This window comes from Pseudophryne corroboree, chromosome 4 (assembly GCF_028390025.1).
Source record: "Pseudophryne corroboree isolate aPseCor3 chromosome 4, aPseCor3.hap2, whole genome shotgun sequence".
NCBI lineage: Eukaryota > Metazoa > Chordata > Amphibia > Anura > Myobatrachidae > Pseudophryne > Pseudophryne corroboree.
In genome coordinates this window covers 168,859,455-168,874,335 of record NC_086447.1, presented here as the reverse complement: position 1 = coordinate 168,874,335, position 14,881 = coordinate 168,859,455, and positions in this window count along the sequence as shown.

The window sequence follows — 14,881 nt, the reverse complement described above, 5'->3', positions numbered from 1 at the left end:
GTTTGTGTCGGCCACTTGTGTCGCTTAGCTTAGTCACACAGCGACCTTGGTGCGCCTCTTTTTTTCTTTGCATCATGTGCTGTTTGGGGACTATTTTTTTGAAGGGCCATCCTGTCTGACACTGCAGTGCCACTCCTAGATGGGCCAGGTGTTTGTGTCGGCCACTTGTGCCGCTTAGCTTAGTCACACAGCGACCTTGGTGCGCCTCTTTTTTTCTTTGCATCATGTGCTGTTTGGGGACTATTTTTTTTCAAGTGCCATCCTGCCTTACACTGCAGTGCCACTCCTAGATGGGCCAGGTGTTTGTGTCGGCCACTTGTGTCGCTTAGCTTAGCCATCCAGCGACCTCGGTGCAAATTTTAGGACTAAAAATAATATTGTGAGGTGTGAGGTGTTCAGAATAGACTGAAAATGAGTGTAAATTATGGTTATTGAGGTTAATAATACTATGGGATCAAAATGACCCCCAAATTCTATGATTTAAGCTGTTTTTGAGGGTTTTTTGTAAAAAAACACCCGAATCCAAAACACACCCGATTCCGACAAAAAAATTTCAGGGAGGTTTTGGCAAAACGCGTCCGAATCCAAAACACGGCCGTGGAACCGAATCCAAAACCAAAACACAAAACCCGAAAAATTTCCGGTGCACATCTCTAATTTTTATAGTTAGAATGAAAACTAGGATGTACTTTACTCAACCTGGCATGTAGCTGGCAGCGGGGGAGGGAGGAAGTCCACCGGGACGATCCATGGCTGCATATTATACAGTGGCTGCTGGTCTCAGGGGAGGTACCAGCCAGCCACCAGGAAGGTTAGGGTCATTGATGCTCAAGAAGAAGTTGAACTCTGGCCGGCCCCCAATACAGACACAGAATATGTCTGACAGCAGCTGCTGATGGGGTCTGGCCCAGAGGGAAGTGCCCTAATCTCCTGTTGCCCCAATCTGCCCATATCACCGCAGTTCTGCTGCAGGCCCCCTGCTCCTTAATCCAATTCACTAACCTAACCCAAAAAAACGTAACAGTGTATGCATACACACACATTTTGTATATATAAAATATAAAATAGATATAATACACTTTAGATATATATTACACTTCAAAATACATGTACAAACAAACCAGTGGCGGAACTAGTGAGCGGTGGGCCCAGGTGCAACAGAATGCTTTGCCCCCCCCCCCCCTCTCATCCAATCCAAGTCCACCCCCTCACCCCCAAATCAGGGATTCTTGCATGCTTCCGTATAATATATATACATATATATATTGGTGCAAGGGGATGAGGTGTTGGCAAGCGACCAAAGGTGTCAATTAATATTATGAAGACAGGTAATTATGAAAACATAAAATTTATTTCAGAAAACATAGCACTAAAAAAGGGGTATTGTGTAAGATAATGACAATAAAAAATGCAGCCTATGCAAATTGTTGTATAAAAAAGTGAAGGAAAAGCATAAAAATATCTCATAACTAAAGGAAGTGGTGTCTACATCACTTCCTGTCTGTTAATTGATGTAGTAGTTTCATATGGTCAAAATACAGGGATACATGAATACACATGGAGCTAATCTAATTGGAGCACAAGCTGTTAAGTTCATAATTTAAAACGATACAGTATAATGCTTAAAAAACGTAAAGACGGGCGAGTCCGTCGGCTTCCGGTCCCGGCTGTGTGGAGCGTCATATACGCCCCACGTCCGCCCCACATCCGGTGGTGTCGCATTCGTCATGCGCATGCGCCGGCTAGGTGTGGCATAGTGCGGCTATAGTCTCTTGTAGCTGTCCATTGGGAGCGGCGGCCATCTTTCTCCGTTCCATAGCCAGCAGTGCTGTTAGCGTTCTGAGCATTAGAGACTCTGGCACAGTGCCAGAGTCTACAGCGCATGAGCAGGTCTCAGAGAAAATGGTGCAGCGGACATTTTTTCAGAGAGCTGAGCATGTGCTGTAGACTCTGGCACTGTACCAGAGTCTCTAGTGCTCAGAACGCTAACAGCACTGCCGGCTACGGGGCGGAGAGGAGGGGTCCACACATGAACACCAATCAACACCAGAAAGGTAAGTATAGAAGAAATGGGTACAGTGTGTCCGGTGTGAACCCCCTCTGGACCCAGGGGCCCATGTGCACAACACACACTACACCCATTATAGATACGCCACTGCCCCCCACCCTTTCCCTCTTCACCCTTCCCCTCTTCACCCTTCCCTCTCTTCCTCCCCTCTCACTCTCTGCCCCCCTTGCCCTCTGAAACCTTACTCCCCTCTCTCTCTTTCTTCCTCTCCCCCTCTTCCCCCCCTTTCCCTCCACCCTTCCTTCTTTTTATCCTCCCCTTACCCTCTCCACCCTTCCCCCATCTCTCTCTGTGGCCCTCTCCCTGTCACACTCTGCCTCTCCCTGTCAGACTTTCCCTATTACCCTCTCCCTGTTACCCACTGCTTCTCTGTCACCCCCTGCTTGTCACCCTCTCTCTCTCCCCCTGTCACCCTCTCTCTCTCACAATCACCCACTGTCTACTACCAAAATTGTGTGAAAGTTGCATTTATGGCCCACACATCACACATCCTGTGAGGCCATGCTCCTTGTGGTGGGACCACACCCCCTAACTGGGAGCACGTGCCTTCGGCACAAATGTACCTCTTCCTACTCAACAGTTTCCTCTATCATGGTGACATCTGTCATTTTCTTCTGAATCCGCCCCTGTATGTGTGTCAGTGTTATTGTCAATAATCTATGCCATTTATAAATTAGTCTAGTTTATATAGAGCCCTGTCTGAATAATATGTATAAGGCACTGTTAAGCATTCTTATTGCATTCCAGCCAGTGGCAGTTCTAGGGGTGGGCAACATGTAATGTGTATAAGGGGCTCTACCGTGGCATAATTTGTAAAAGAGGCTCTATTGTAGCGTAACATGTATAAGGGGCAGTGGTGAAAGTAGCAAAAAATTCTTAGTGGTATTGTGTGGGTGCATAAAAGGTTTGCATGATAAGAAATGGGTGTGACCACTTGGGGCGTGACCAATAAAAATCGGGGTGTGATACACATATGGGCGACCAGATACATACATGACGCCAATAGTGCAGTGCCAGATACACATATGCCCCCAATAGTGCAATGCCAGATACACATATGCCCCCAATAGTGCCAGATAAACATATGCCCCCAATAGTGCAGTGCTAGATACACATATGCCCCCACAGTGTCAGATACACATGTGCACCCACAGTACCAGATTTTCCCCACTGTGTCAGATACACATATGCCTCCAGTAGTGCAGTGCCAGATACACATATGCCCCCACAGTGCCAGATACAAATATGCCCCCACAGTGCGAGATACACATATGCCCCCACGGTGCTAGATATGCCGCACAGTGCCAGATAAAAATATGCCACCACGGTGCCAGATACACAAATTTCCCCACAGTGCCAGATACACATATGCCTCAACAGAGCCAGATATGCCCCTACAGTGACAGATACACATATGCCCCCATAGTGCCAGATATGCCCCCACAGTGCCAGATACCCATATGCCCCCCCACAGTGCCAGATACACATATGCCCCCAAACTGTGCCAGATACACATATGCCCCCACAGTGCCAGATACACATATGCTCCCCAATAGTGCCAGATACACATATGCCCCCAGCAGTGCAAATCACCGCTGCTGCTGCCTGGGGCCGGCTCTGCTGTCACTGTGTCCGAGGAGAGAGGCGTGCAGTGTATGACTCTCCTGCCCCTCTCCTGCCCTTAGTCTGGTCACTGGTGGGGGCATATATCTCAAGTCAGGAGCACCCACAGTCAAGAATGCATCTGCGGGAAGATGATCACCTCGGCGTTGCTCCCTGGCTCCACCGCCCACGTTCCATGTTATCCAATCAAATTATATAGTGTGTGTGCGTAGCGTGACATCATCACGTCACACCGCATTTAGGCCCATCAAATCCCTTGTGGCCGCAAGGTGAAGCTGCTGTCTGACTTCTCCCGCCCTGGTGCCCGGCCACCCGCACTGTCTGAGTGACTGCCAGTGGCTCTCTCCTTCTGTGGGTGCTGGCTGCGACCATACTACACCAGTCGCTCAAGCCTGCGCCTCTGTTCACACTCCCAGAGTCCCACTGCAGACCGACAGTGCTCAGCCCAGCCGCAACACAGCGGCACATGACACAGAGCAAGCAGTGGACGTCTCCTGGCGATGCCCAGTGGAGGAGGGGGTCTGCTTCTAGCTGTTTTCATAGTGGAAGCAGACGAGCAGTGACATCGCGAGATTATAGGTAAACAGTCTACCTGCAGTGCTTCCCTGGTCCCTGGGATAAAGTAACTCCCTCCTAGCAGCATCTCCAGCCCCGGCTATATGTAGCCACTAGGGTGGCAAATACTGGGCCATTTTTTCAATCCCGGGAATTGCAATTGAAAAATTATCAATCCCGGGATACCTAGGATTGGTTGCATTTCAATGTGTCCCATCCCCCCCTGCCTAGCCCAGATAACTCACAGCAATCTTATCGAGCGCCCATCCTGGGCGATGCGACGGGCGGCCAGTGCATGGCGGTGGTGAGGCCAGATGGTGGCTGGCTGCGCAGCGTGACCTCTGACTTCACGTCATGCAGCGCAGTGCACCCAGCCGGAGCCATGGGGGAGGTGAGCAGGGGGAGCCGGGCAGCATCTGAGCGTCCTGAGGATGCTCAACGCTGCCCGGCATATAAAAAACTAGTGCTGGCTAATCCCCAAATCCCCGGGATTGGAAGCTCCACTCCCAGGATTGAATCCTGGCCAATTTTAGGCCGGGATCACGCCGATCCCGGGATTGGCCACCCTAGTAGCCACTTGCAGCAGCTCTCCAGGAGATGTGCAAAGTTTCTGTACTGAGAGGTAGCTGCAAGCCTCCTGTGACCATCTGTATATGTCTCCCCACCCACAAGACCACAGTCCTCCTCCCTCATTCTGGCATGCCTCTACCCCACACAGCATCCCCTCTTTCTCCAAACCCCCTCTATCTGTGTGACTGCTAAACACTTTGTTCACTCTCTAGTTTATTACCCCACAGCCCCCTACTGTCTATCAACCTTTCACTCTCTCTGTCACCTCCATCTGTGACTGCACTCTCATTGTCCTGTATCTCATGCTCTATATTATATCACAGCCATAGTCCACTTTTGTCTCTCCACTTGCCCCACTCCCGGTGTGACTGCACTGTCATTATCCGGTCTCTGACATTCTCTATCTCCCAATCACCTCTCTAACTGTCTGCCCCTCTCCCTTTGTGTAATTGCACTCTCATTATGCCACATCCTATATCTCCATCTGCCCATCATTCTACTCCTGCCATTCTCCCGGAGACTAGGTGACTATCAGGGATAGGGTATTAGTATTGGCATAGTGGTTTTGGTTAGGAGTTAATGTACTAGGGTTAGTTTAGGGATGTGGGTTAGGGTATTACGGATCGGATAATAGGGTTAGTATAGCAGTTTGGGCATTAGGGTTAGTTTAGGGGTTAGGGTATTACAGATTGGGTAATAGGGTTGATATAGCAGTTTGGGTTAGGATTTACGATATTAGGGTTAGTTTAGGTTAGGGTATTAGGGATCGATAAGGTGTGTAGCAGCAGAGAGAAAGAGTGCGGTGGGCATAGGAACTTAATGCAAACTCTCCAGGTATTAGGTATCTCATTATAATTCAGATCACTAATACCCCTTTCAGACCATGTATGGCAAGTCGAACCCAGGAGCCTGACACAGGAGCTCCCAGGGTGCGACCTGCCTCAGGCACCTCGCATCCACTGCACTCAACCCAGCATATGCTGCACTCAACACCATCGCATGATCTCCAAGCGCCGCCCATACACAGAGTGTGAACGGAGAAGGGGTCGCATCGATCCGACTCCCGTTCACACCGCACAGCGATCCGGATTGAACATAAGTTCAACCATGCTCGCGACCAGGGTTGAAATAGTGGGTTGCTCGACCGGTATATTAACCCTGGGACCTTTCAGACCCCACATGAACACAGGTTATGTGCATTCATGTTCCAATAACCCGTGTTCATAGGTGGCGGTCTGACAGCGATATAATACAACATTCTTTATTTATATTACTAGTCTCATATAATAGCTGTCTGCCATTCTAACAACAGTGTATAATACTGTAGTTGATTGTTCTCATTAGAGATGTGCACCGGAAATTTTTCGGGTTTTGTGTTTTGGTTTTGTATTCGGTTCCGCGGCCGTGTTTAGGATTCGGACGCATTTTGGCAAAACCTCCCTGAAATTTTTTTGTCGGATTCGGGTGTGTTTTGGATTCAGGTGTTTTTTTTCAAAAACCCCTCAAAAACAGCTTAAATCATAGAATTTGGGGGTAATTTTGATCCTATAGTATTATTAACCTCAATAACCACAATTTCCACTCATTTCCAGTCTATTCTGAACACCTCACACCTCGCAATACTATTTTTAGTCCTAAAATTTGCACTGAGGTTGCAGGATGACTAAGCTAAGCGACCCAAGAGGGAGGCACAAACACCTGGCCCATCTAGGAGTGGCACTGCAGTGTCAGACAGGATGGCACTTCAAACAATTTGCCCCAAACAGCACATGATGCAAAGAAAAGGGAAAAAGAGGTGCACTGTGGTCGCTGGACGGCTAAGCTAAGCGACACAAACACCTCTATCACAGGAATTATTTGTTCTAATCAATGGTATTATTGGTCCAAATCGCTGGAAGAAAATGACAAAATCACTGGAATTATTCGTTCTAATCAGTGGTATTATTGGTCCAAATCACTGGAAGAAAATGACAAAATCACTGGAATTATTCGTTCTAATCAATGGTATTATTGGTCCAAATCACTGGAAGAAAATGACAAAATCATTGGAATTATTCATTCTAATCAATGGTATTATTGGTCCAAATCACTGGAAGAAAATGACAAAATCACTGGAATTATTCGTTCTAATCAATGGTATTATTGGTCCAAATTACTGGAAGAAAATGACAAAATCACTGGAATTATTCATTCTAATCAATGGTATTATTGGTCCAAATCACTGGAAGAAAATGGAATGGATGGATACTTGCAGTGACACAGAGCTACAAGATACAGCAATGGTCTACTGTACAACTATATACTGTTAGTCACCAAAATGCTGCACTGTAATACTAGAAGCTATAGAAAAGTATATATATTATTGTATATATCAGTACAGACAGAGTGGTGTAACTGTGACACATGTGTCCTGACAAGCAGTATAGAAGCTATAGAAAATAAGAAAAGTATATATATTATTGTATATATCAGTACAGACAGAGCGGTGTAACTGTGACCCATGTGTCCTGACAAGAAGTATAGACGCTATAGAAAAGTATATATATAATATTACTGTATATCAGTACAGAGTGGTGTAACTGTGACACATGTGTCCTGACAAGCAGTATAGAAGCTATAGAAAAGTATATATATTATTGTATATATCAGTACAGAGTGGTGTAACTATGACACATGTGTCCTGACAAGCAGTATAGAAGCTATAGAAAATAAGAAAAGTATATATATTATTGTATATATCAGTACAAAGCGGTGTAACTGTGACCCACGTGTCCTGACAAGCAGTCTAGAAGCTATAGAAAATAAGAAAAGTATATATATTATTGTATATATCAGTACAGACAGAGCGGTGTAACTGTGACCCATGTGTCCTGACAAGCAGTATAGAAGCTATAGAAAAGTATATATATTACTGTATATCAGTAGTAGTACAGAGCGGTGTAACTGTGACACATGTGTCCTGACAAGCAGTATAGAAGCTATAGAAAAGTATATATATTATTGTATATATCAGTACAGAGCAGTGTAACTGTGACACATGTGTCCTGACAAGCAGTATAGAAGCTATAGAAAAGTATATATATTATTGTATATATCAGTACAGAGCGGTGTAACTGTGACCCATGTGTCCTGACAAGCAGTACAGAAGCTATAGAAAAGTATATATATTATTGTATATATCAGTACAGAGCAGTGTAACTGTGACCCATGTGTGTCCTGACAAGCAGTATAGAAGCTACAGAAAAGTATATATTATATACTGGTGGTCCCCAGTACCCACAATGCAGCACACTGATCAGATATTTGCAGCACACTGAGCACAGATTGCGGAGCTTTTCAGGGAGAGAATGCAGCCACGTCCTCTCCGTTCAATCTCCAAAGCACGAGTGAAAATGGCGGCGACGCAGTGCTCCTTATATAGAATACGAATCTTGCGAGAATCCGACAGCGGGATGATGACGTTCGGGCGCGTTCTGGTTAACCGAGCAAGGCGGGAAGATCCAAGGCTGCCTCGGAACCGTGTAAAATAGGTGAAGTTCGGAGGGGTTCGGATCCCGAGGAACCGAACCCGCTCATCTCTAGTTCTCATCAGTGGTGTCTGGTAATAAGAATAAAGGTGTATATACACTGTGAGATCCTTGCTATGCCCGATTTTGACTGTGCAATTTCCCTTGAACTCCCCCAGAGCCCAGAACCACAGATTTTGACTATCTGTATGTGGTACCCCGGTCCGCAGGTGTGCTCGAATTCCAACTGCAGCTGACAATCTTCAGGTATATTATTGCTACCAGCACACCGTGACAGAGAGGCAAGCGTATTGTTCCCTTTTTTTAAGCAGACACAGAATGGCCCGTATTTGATACAACATAATTTTATTGTAATACACTATCAGGAAAATCACAATCGTAACGGTAACAGTGAGAGTATACGAGCAAATTACACCTTGAACTTTTGTTCGATTGTAACACTGGTAACAGGTAAGCAAGTTGGTTTTGGTTTTATGTAACACAGTCTTGTATAACCAGCAATTACAATTAAGCAGGTGAAATGCGGGAACAGGTAAGCGAGCTGGTTTTGGATTTATGTAACACAGGGGTATATGCAATTGCGGGCGAATCGCGGCAAATTATCGCCGTTTTTTTAATTCGACACAATTCGACAGGTGAATTCCGGCAGGTGGCTGCCGGAATTCACCATATTCAATGAAAAACGGATTCGACATTCCCGCGGGCGAAAAACGGCCGATTTGCCGGATTTTGCAGCGAATTAAAAAAACGGGAAAAACCCGGAAAAAAATGGCGCGGGGTCCCCCCTCCAAAGCATAACCAGCCTCGGGCTCTTCGAGCTGGTCCTGGTTCTAAAAATGCGGGGAAAAAATTGACAGGGGATCCCCCGTATTTTTAAAACCAGCACCGGGCTCTGCACCTGGTGCTGGTGCAAAAAATACGGGGGACAAAAAGAGTAGGGGTCCCCCATATTTTTTACACCAGCATCGGGCTCCACTAGCTGGACAGATAATGCCACAGCCGGGGGTCACTTTTATACAGTGCCCTGCGGCCGTGGCATTAAATATCCAACTAGTCACCCCTGGCCGGGGTACCCTGGGGGAGTGGGAACCCCTTCAATCAAGGGGTCCTCCCCCCAGCCACCCAAGGGCCAGGGGTGAAGCCCGAGGCTGTCCCCCGCATCCAAGGGCTGCGGATGGGAGGCTGATAGCCTTGAGAAAAATGTCAGAATATTGTTTTTTCCAGTAGTAATACAAGTCCCAGCAAGCCTCCCCCGCAATCTGGTACTTGGAGAACCACAAGTACCAGCATGCAGGAGAAAAACGGGCCCGCTGGTACCTGTAGTACTACTGGGGAAAAAATACCCAAATAAAAACAGGACACACACACCGTGACAAGTACAACTTTATTACATACTGCCGACACACACATACTTACCTATGTTGACACGCCGACTGCCACAGTCTCCGACGATCCGAGGGTACCTGTTAAAAAATTATACTCACCTTCCAGCGTCCAGAGATAAATCCACGTCCAGAGTATAATCCACAATCGACAATTTCGGGAATTCGACCGCAATTGCATATACCCCACAGTCTCGGATAAGCAGCAATTCCAGTTGAGCAGGTGAGATACAGGAACAGGTGAACAAGCAGGTTTTGGTTTTATTTTAACATTTAACATTTAACATTTAAGATTTAACATGTGCAGATAGCGTTAGATTTGGGTGTGGTGTGTTCAATCTGCAATCTAATTTGCAGTGTAAAAATAAAGCAGCCAGTGTTTACCCTGCACAAAAACAAAATAACCCACCCAAATCTAACTGTTTCTGCACATGTTATATCTGCCTCCCCTGCAGTGCACATGGTTTTGCCCAACTGCTAACAAAATTCCTGCTGCGAGCAACTTGGAATTACCCCCACAGTCTCTTATAACCAGCAAATACAATTAAACGGGTGAGACGCAAGAACAGGTAAGCAAGCTCGTTTTGGATTTCTGTAACACAGTGCCTAATTCAGACCTGATTGCTTGCTAGCTATTTTTTGCAGCGCTGCGATCAGATAGTCGCCACCTACAGGGGAGTGTATTTTAGCTTTGCAAGTGTGCGATCGCATGTGCAGCTGAGTGGTACAAAAAGAGTTTGTGCAGTTTCTCAGTAGTTCAGGACTTACTCAGCCGCTGCGATCACTTCAGCCTGTTCAGGACAGGAAATGTCGTCAGACACCCGCCCTGCAAACGCTTGTACATGCCTGCATTTTTCCAAACACTCCCAGAAAACGGTCAGTTGACACCCACAAGCGCCTTTTTCCTGTCAATCACCTTGCGATCGCCCGTGCAAATGGATTCTTCATTAAAACCATCACGCAGCAATTATCCGCTTTGTACCCGTACGACGCACCTGCGCATTGCGGTGCATGTGCAGTTTAGGCCTGATCACTGCACAGCAAAAAAACCTAGCATGCGATCAGGTCTGAATTAGGCCCACAGTCTCGTATAACCAGTCAATCATGTACCAGTATTAGTAGAATAGCAGACAGGTGCATAAGCTTTAACTGAAACCACTGCTGGGCGGAGCTTGCATAAACAGTCAATGATGTGCCAGCATTATTAGGATAGCAGACAGGTGCATAAGCTTTAACTGAAACACTGCTGGGCGGCAGTGCCGTAACTAGACATTTAGCGCTGTGTGCAAGAAAGAGCATCAGTGCCCCCCCTTACACACACACACCATAAATAAAACAGGGCCAATGTTCGCCTTAGGCATGCACAAAAATATAGGGGCATGGCTTCTTGGGAAAGGGCCATGGCCGCAGAGCTCCATTTTATACATTATGGCAGGCAGAGCTCCCTTTTACACAGTACAGCAGGTAGAGTCCCCCTTTACACAGCACGACAGGTAGAGTCCCCCTTTCACACATTAGGCAGGCAGAGTCTCCCTTTTTCACACATTAGGCAGGCAGAGTCTCCCTTTTACACAGTACAGCAGGTAGAGTCCCCCTTTTACACAGCATGGCAGGTAGAGTCCCCTTTTACACAGCACGGCAGGCAGAGTTTCCCTTTTTCACACATTAGGCAGGCAGAGTCTCTTTTTCCCCCACATTAGGCAGCAGTCCCTGATTTTTTTACATATTACAGCAACAGAGCCCCCTCTCTTTACACATTAGGGGCAGAGTCAGAGTGAGTGAATGAGTGAGTATGTGTTTGTGATTGTCACCTGTGGGGGCAATCCGGCTTCCAGGCACTGACACTCCTATCCGTGAGCTACATGTTGCAATAATGCTCCCTCTCCATGACAGACCCGGCAGCAGGACTCACAGGCGGGAATGTGTTAGCTGTGGCACCAGTCTTCATCCCTTCCACAGGCAGCATCGGCAGGATTTACAGAGAGGGATGTGTTAGCTGCTGCACCTCTCCCCGTCCCTTCCACAGGTGGCGGCGGGACTCACAGACCGGAAATGAGGGAGGTGCGAAACCACATGGCAGCTGCAACACCACTCTCTGTCCCTTGCCCGGGTGGCTGCGGGACTCAGACCAGATAATGGCAGGTGGTTATGTGCTACTACATGGCAGCTGCAGAGGCGGCGGTGGAAAACAGGGGCCAGCGGCAGGTGGAACTTACACTAGCTCCTCAATGGGTAGAGCGGCTGTGCAGGGGGGATGAAGGGGGGGTGCTCCCAGATGGTGCGCCTGCAGTGCATTTGCGCTGTGGGCAAGGCACCATCGGCACACACCAAGTTATGGCCCTGCTGGGCGGAGCTTGCATAAACAGTCAATAATGTGCCAGTCTATTCACCTCTGCTCTGAACTGAGCAGAGCAGCGAGTGATAGAGAGCCTCCTAACTGCCCCCCACCCACTGCGGGACACTGCAGCCCACAGGACAGACCTCAAAAAATGGGACTGTCCCACGAAAATAGGGACATTTGGGAGGTATGCAGTCAATGAGACACCAGCATTAGTATAATAGCAGACAGGTGTATAGGCTTTAACTGAAACACTGCTGGGTGTAACTTGCATAAACAGTCAATGATGTGCTAGCATTAGTAGGATAGCAGACAGGTGCATAAGCTTTAACTGAAACACTGCTGGGCGGAGCTTGCATAAACAGTCAATGAGACACCAGCATTAGTAAGCTATTAGACAAGTGCATCAAAGCAGGCTAACAACCTTCTAACACGCTGTGTCTGCAGTTTTCACAACAGAAATAACTACCACCAACATCAATAGTCACACTGGATATAACTGCAATGTACCTGCATTAACACATTTCACGCTTAGAGACACAACAACATAAGTGAACTGTAACCACTAACTTTATAGTATAACAGCATTAACACATCATCGCCTCTATTCACAGAGACATATTAAGCATTGAACACAACACATTTACATTGCACCATTGGTACTGCGTCGGTCCCTGAGGAAATGGATCAATAATCCCTTTGCTCCCTAATGGTAATTTACCTGGTGAGCTTACCCCCTATTTACTAAATGTGCAGGGACTCTAGGGGAAAAGGGCAGACTACCACCCCCTTATTACTTTAATACCAGATGCACTGAAGGGGAAGGAGGGCCCACCTCTTAATTAATTAGTACCACGGGGCACTGACAAAGGGGAGCCTACCCCCTTTATTAACTGAATTGGGTAAAACACAGGGGATATAGGGGAGCCAACTCCCTTTTAAGAGACCTGAGCTGGGGCACGATTTTTTTTAGGGGAGCCTTCCCCCTCTATTACATAATGCTGGCCAAGCGCAGAGTCCTGCAGCAGAAGGGCATTACAGGGGCAAAATCCCGCAGTGGAAGGGCATAGAGGTGTTCTCACCCTTATTGCGGCTCTTTCGCTACCTCTGACCAGGTCCTGGGTCTTCGGTGCCACCCGGGATGCAATGCACCGCACGGGGGATGCACCCTTGAACTGATACTGGTGCAGGAGTCCTCTTCCTTCTCCGCTCCATGGGCACTCTCCTCCTTGGCTGGATCCCACTCTCCCGACCGCACCATCCTCGTTAAGAGCTGCCGGGGGTTCCTCTGTGAAGGTCCTCTATCCCAGGTCATCCTCAGCGGTGCCTGCACACCTGGTCTTCTGCTCTTGTCAGCGCGCCGCTCCTTCTTCCATGGGATGACGGTCAGCGACAAGGTCCTGATCCTCTGATCGCTCCTCTGGTCCAATCCTCCCCGAGTCTTCTCGGCACAGGCAGGCAATGTCGCATGCAGAGACTCGGACAGCTTCGCTCAAATCAAGGATCTTTCTTCCGTGATGCCGACGCTCCTCCTTACTCCGGTCACTGGCTCCCATTCTCAGCCTCCACAGCACAGCTCCCCGATATGGCAGCGCCGGGTCCTCTAGCTCTGCGGGCGATCCTTCCTCTCAGTCCAGGGTAAGCATCCCCAGACAGACCTTTTCCAAAATTCTCCCTCCAGACTCTCTTTCCTGCGCTGGGGAGCTGGTTATATGGGTCTCACTACTCTAGGACCTCCCCTGTCCTGGGACTTGGTTCTCTGGCCCCAGCATAGGACTGCCCCAGGTACTTTCTGCCCTACAACCTGGGGGGCCCAATCAGTAAGGGGCAATATTCCCGGGCTTGGCTGATGCTAGCCAGGGGAGAAGAAATTCCTAAGTAAGTGGCGCCAAAATCTCCCTAATAGGGCTGCCTGGGTAGTAAAAGTACAGTCCACAGTCTACTCTGGGCTCTGTAGTACCTCTGCCTTTGTGAGGGTAATTTGACAAAAGGGGGACCCCTTGATGAAACAAAATTAGGTGTGTGGGGTATTACAAGTACTTTTGATTTTGTACCAATTTTGACTATAGTTATACTTATATATATATATATATATTATATTATTTTTCACTCAGTGTGCATTAGGGAACACAAATTGTTTTTTTCTTCCACAGAATTACCCCACCCTTTTAGCACCTGAGTGAAATCACAATCTGATTGAGCAGCTCACCATCATATGTGCATTATTTTATATTGTACAGATAGGGCATGGATGGACAGAGATGCAGATTTTTTTCAATATAGTCACCTCTGCGACACGAACACACACACTCTCTATGTACAATGCACCCCCACCATATACTGCTCCTACAGTATATGCACTGCTCCCCCATCCACTTCCATAATCTGCACCCTCCACCATATACTGCCTCTATATACACACTGCACCCCCATACCCCTCCATATAGTGCCCCTTATATACTGGGTACCCCCTCCTCCATATGCTGCTCAAGCCATATACCACTTACTCTGCACCCCCTCTTCCATATACTATGCTGCAACCCCAGGTTACTTGCCATCCCGGGACTCAGCAACAAGTAGCAGCAGTAACCAGGAAACGGATGCAGAAAGCACCAGACGGTCCCGCAGCGCTCAGAGTGGAGGCATCAGGGACATGTGTGGACACTTTCTGGTAAGAGGGAGAAGGTGAATCAGTCTGGCAGGAAGAGGTGAGGCCCTGTGTCCGGTGAGCAGAAAGGTGACAGGGAGGGGTCAGTGCTAGGGCGGCAGATGATGCAGGTGAGGAGGATATGCGTCTTTATGAGGAAACCGCCATAGC